General features: G+C 49.6%; 1 pseudogene; it reads left to right on the top strand.

Moving 5' to 3' along the window:
• The first annotated feature begins 329 nt into the window (after window positions 1–329).
• LOC109738562 (uncharacterized) lies at window positions 330–4,437 on the top strand (annotated as a pseudogene).
• Window positions 4,438–5,789: the final 1,352 nt, after the last annotated feature.

Here is a 5,789-nt window from a genome sequence, read left to right on the forward strand (position 1 = left end):
CCTGGTACTTGAATGGTATATTATATTAGCTTGCTATGCACGTGGCACTTAAATAAAGTAAATCTAGCACGATTCTCGTTGGATACTACACGAGAACTGCTACACGTACGACTAATTTCGTACGATGTACGTACGACAATGGTCAGCAGCCGGTCCATCAGTTGGATGGACGAGCGAGATCATGTCGTACGAAAATTGTACGCACTGTTCATCGTATGCACAGCAATTTCGATACTACACAGGCATAGGCACAGGTACAGTCACAGAGCACCCCAACAAACCTCTGCGCAGTAGTATTAAGAAAACTAGAAGAGCCAAGTCTCAGGTCCAATGTTCACACACACTTCACACACCTGTTGTAGCCCTGAAATTGAAATAGTAATAGATAAACTTTCAGGCATCACAATCCAAGAATTGCAAAACTTTTCGTATATTCTCGAGGTTCATTTAGTTAAGATGAGAAAGATAGATAGAAAGGGCAAAGGAAAGAGCTAGGATAGGAGTTTAAAGGGAACAAATGACTGATCCCCTTGAAAGCAACATACTAGTATTATATTCAGATGCCTTGTATGTTTATGCAAGTTGTACTATTATGGCTTGACAGGAGTACTGTACCCAGCACACATAAGGGAGTATTATCCTATTGCAACTAGGTAGGCATGGATTTGGTAAATATGCTGTAATCTGATTATCTGAACCCAGCACACATTTTTCCCACATAATAAGTAAGTTGTGCTGCTCCAAATTATGTAGAGTGTACAGTAAATATGCTGTATGAAACTAGGACTCACTAGGAGTAGACTGCAGAAAAGGACTGCTGCGCTTTTATGGCCACAACGGCGAAGCTTCGGCCATTTGAAACGGTCCACGTTTTTCTCCATGGGATATTATTGGTGGGCTGGGACTGCGATGTGGCTTTGAAGTCTATTGTTTATCTTGTCCACTTCCCCCCCTTCCTGTGCAGTGGAACTGTGGGACAATCAGAGACCAAGACCGCTCCCCGTAGTTCACCTCAATCTTGCAAACCCGCATACGCTACAATCTTTAGCGAGGAGCTATAGATTTTTCAAGGAATCTCAGAGCCATGGAGGATTCCAGAGAGCAGAATGGCAATGATCATGCCCTTGCAGCTGCCGGCAACACTCCCGACGAGCCGCAGCAAGAGGGCGCCTACGAGGCCGAGCCGGAGCAGCTGCAGCAAGACGGCGCCGACGAGGCCGAGCCGGAGCAGCTGCAGCAAGACGGTGCCGACGAGGCCGAGCCGGACGAGGCCGAGCTTCTGTTGAAGCTGAGGAAGTATCTGGTGCTGATGGCCATCCTCGTGGCGGCCATCACGTTCCAGGCGGGGCTGGCCCCGCCGGGCGGCTTCTGGCAGGAGAGCAAGCACGGCCGCGTCGCCAGCGACATCGTGATGAGGTTCAGCTACCCCAGGCGGTACCTTGTCTTCTTCTACTTCAACACCACGGCGTTCGGGGCCTCGCTCATGGTGCTCATACTGCTCCTGATGAGGGAGCTGACCCACAAGGCGGTCTGGCTACGCGCGCTCCAGTTCGCCATGATTCTTGGCTTGGTGGGGCTCATGGGGGCCTACGCCGCTGGGAGCTGCAGGGAGGTGAGGACCTCCGTTTACATCTGGGTGTTACTCCTTGGCATCTTCACCTATGTGACACTCCATGTGGTATTCTTCAAGCACTTGGCACCTCAATGTCTGCGAGATATGTTCGGGGGTATTCGCGCATATTGGAAGAATACTCTTGGGCGCATAATGACACCAGGATCAGGGAGGACAGCAGATGAGCAAGGTGCACGAGGCCAGTTGGAAGAGGGGATAACAGATGGCCAAGAGGCTTCAAATCCAAAGAGGATAACAGATGGCCAAGAGGCTTCAAATCTAGAGAGGATAACAGATGACCAAGAGGCTTCAAATCCAGAGAGGATAGCAGATGGCCAAGAGGCTTCAAATCCAGAGAGAATAACAGATGAGGCTTCAAAGAAGAGAGAAGAAAAGGAAGATCTTGAAAGAAATCGTAGCTCCTTGCTGGTTCTTGCCACATTGGTTGCAACAGTGACATATGTCGCAGGGCTAACCCCTCCAGGTGGCTTCTGGTCTGATGATAAGAAGAACCACATTCCTGGTGATCCGGTGCTGCGAGACCACTATCCACGCCGATACAAGACCTTCTATTGCAATGCCACTGCTTTTGCTGGATCGCTTGTCATCATCATCATGGTCCTCAGTCAAACAGCGGTGGATCATGTTGTCAAGTCTCTTTGGGCTTATGGGGGGATATGTGTGTGGTAGTCAGTCTCTTTGGGCTTATGGGGGGATATGCTGCTGGAAGTTGCAGGGATCTATGTCTTTGCACTTGTTGGTGCAGTCTTGCTCTACCTCATCATTCAGTGTATTGAACCTGCTCTGCCTAAGTCAGCATATGTTGAAGGTACCATCACACGTGTGAAAAAGAAAAATAAAGAAATGGTTGAGAAGCTGAGGACTTTCATCACTGACTTGTTAGAACCACCTAGCATACCAGTACAAGTTCAGTCAGAAAACAGCACTCGAGGCACTAATTTCCAGAAGTTGCGCACATACCTTCTATTACTTGGCATCCTTGCCGCCACAGTTACCTTCCAAGCTGGGCTGAATCCACCAGGAGGCTTTTGGACAGATACCAGTGATGGGCATATTGCTGGTGATCCAATTTTGGAGGCCATCAGTCCGAAGCGCTACAAGGCATTCTTCTATTGCAATGCCACAGCATTTGTAGCCTCTTTGGCCATCATCATCCTACTTCAGAGCCAGTTGATTACCATTCATGCCATGAAGCGTCATGTACTGCAAACAGCAATGACACTGGTGCTCTTTGGTCTTATGGGAGCCTACGTCGCTGGAAGCAGCAGGAAGTTCTCAACATCCATTTATGTGTTCGTCCTAGTCCTCCTAGTGTTCGCCTATGTTGTACTTCATATTCTATATGAGAGGACACTAGGGAATACTGGGAGCACAGCAGGGAATGCTGAGAGCACAGCAGGGAATACTGAGAGCACAGCAGGGAATGCTGAGAGCACAGCAGGGAATACTGAGAGCACAGCAGGGAATACTGAGAGCACAGCAGGGAATACTGGGGCTTCCATGCCAGAAACCTCCCAAAATCCTGGTTCTTCTGAACCTACTCCTGAAGAAAAAAAAGATTTGCAGAAGAGGCGCAAGTTTCTGATGTTGCTCGCAATTCTAGCAGCTTCTATCACATACCAAACTGGTATAAGCCCACCAGGTGGCTTTTGGACTGACAACAGTAACGGCCACCGAGCAGGTTACCCAGTGTTTCGTGACGAGTTCCGAAACCACTATAGGGTGTTCTTCTACTTCAATGCTACTGCTTTCATGGCATCCCTGGCAGTAATTCTGTTGCTTGTTAGCGAGAGGCTATGCAAGAAAGGTCTGGAGTGCTATGCGCTACGTGCATGTGTACTGGTTGATCTGATCAGCCTCATGGGTGCTTTTGCTACTGGAAACTGCAGAAAAGTGTCAACATCTGGCTATGTCATTCTTGTTGTTCTTGCAGTGTTTGTCTATGTCATGATTCAAGTCCTGGTTCTGACACCAAAAGATAAGTGGAATGAGTTGCTGCGGCCTTCTAAGCACCAAAATCCATCAATGAATCACACGAGAAGTATACATGATACTGATAGTAAGAGAACAGAGCACAAATGGCGCAAAGATTTGATGCTGATTGGAACTCTTGCAGTCACTGTCACATACCAAGCCGGTCTGCTTCCGCCAGGAGGAGTTTGGCCTGATGACCGGGATGGCCATTTTGCAGGTGACCCAATCCTCCATGATACCAACCTAACACGGTACAAGGTATTCTTCTATTGCAACGCCACAGCATTCATGGCCTCAGTGGTCATGGTCATCCTCCTACTGAACAACACAATAAGCAAGTACAAGAGATCTCTCTTTGCCATGAAAATAGCAATGGTCTTGGACTTGCTTGGTTTACTTGGGGCATATGCGGCGGGCAGCTGCAGGAAGTTGAAGACATCTGCATACATTTTTGCACTCGTCATTGCCGTGATCATCTACATCGTCATTCATGTCTTGTTGTCATTTGACGAAGTGGCAAGGTTAGTGAAGGAGAAGTGGAAAAAGTGGGTGCGATGTCTGAAAAGGTGCTTCTGTTGCAACTGATTCAAGCAATCAACCATCTGACGGGGAACGAGGAAAAAGTCCTCTGCCTGTGTAAGAGTAGTCTCAGTTGTGACATTTGTTCAGTCTATCATGAGATAGACACAACCTCCAAAGTTGCAATTTGTGTTTTATTCTTGCTCAAGGCCATCATGTAGTATTATTTGGTGCATTCTTTGAATGTGAGCAAAAGATAATATAGATGACAACAGTGAGATGTGAAATGGTTCTTTTGTCTTAGTTAACAATCTGTGAAATTACCTTCTGAAGTAAAAATTGTTTGCCTACGTAAATATGCAGATCATATGGTAACCCAGGAATGCAATATGCCAATATTTATTAGCGGTAGAGAATGCTAACTGACAATATCCAAATTTGCAATGACAACAGAATAAGCATCTCGTGGAGAGGTGCAAAACAGTCTGCATAGATACTCAATCCTTGGAACAATACTGAAAGAGAGATAATAGGAGTAATGTACCAAAGTGAGGATGTAATTTTAGCTAAATAGTCTCTTTGAAAATGAAGCAATTCAGTCGTTTACTGCAGGGTGGTGTCACTAGTATTTTTTCAACACAGAGACGCTGACACCTTCATTGGATTCTGAGTTGAGTTGCCCTGTTATTTTTGTGTAAATAATGTCTAGGTATGAGGATATTTTGGGTATGCATTATTTCTAGGCACTGTACTTTCTCTGATTTTATACATAAAATTTCAAGGAGGGAGGGGGGTTGGAAGATACTTGTTCAAGGATGGAGAGACATGGCAGGAATAGCTGTCATATATATTCCCAATGAGGTCGCCTCCTCTGGCGACTCGGGGGAAACCCTAGTCGCGCCGCCGCCGACCACTCCCCACCCCTCCCCCTGCTTCGCCGCCGCCAGAGGGAACGCAGGCGAAGCCGTGCGTGACCCAGGGAAGGCGGCGGCGGGGCTCTCTTCGTCGGCTCTGTTCCCACGCCGGTGTCGCAGCCGCCAGGTGGTTCTAGATCCGCGCCGCTCCGGGGCGGCGACCTCTCGTCCTGGCGGGAGGGCTGCGCGACAGAGGGCGTCGGTGGCGGTGCTGCTCGGCGGCTGTTGCCCTGTGGCGGGCTGCGGGGTCAGATCTGGATCCCTCAAGGTGCGGCGCCCTGCGTGAGTTCCTGGCAGCGCTGGGGGCTCTCCACGGCCATGGGGGCGCGGTGCATGCCGCCCGTGCTCCGGTGGTGCTGCCCAGGGCGCGTGCCGGCGTCGCCCTGTGGCTCGCGTTGGGGATCCGGGCAAGGCGTGCTTGGCGGCGGGGATGGATCTGGCTGGTGGTGGTCGGGGTGAGATGGTCAGGATACGGCATGACTGGATCTCCACTCTGGTCGACGCTGGTGCTCGCGGTGAGCGGTGGCGTCACCAGAGGTACCTTTTTGCTTGCTCCGGCGGGGACACTCGTCGACGAGTTGCAGGAGGTGGTAAGGTCTCGTGCTCTTTGCTTTGCCAGACTGGGCGGCCGGCGTAAGCGGTGAGGTTCGAGGTGCGATGCTTCAGGCGAAAGCCTGGTGTCGGCCTTGTGTCGACAACGGTGACGGTGACGCCTTTGGGCGCCATTTTTTCCTTCTTGGAGGAGTCAT

The sequence above is a fragment of the Aegilops tauschii genome, chromosome 7 (genome assembly GCF_002575655.3).
Source record: "Aegilops tauschii subsp. strangulata cultivar AL8/78 chromosome 7, Aet v6.0, whole genome shotgun sequence".
Classification (NCBI taxonomy): domain Eukaryota; kingdom Viridiplantae; phylum Streptophyta; class Magnoliopsida; order Poales; family Poaceae; genus Aegilops; species Aegilops tauschii.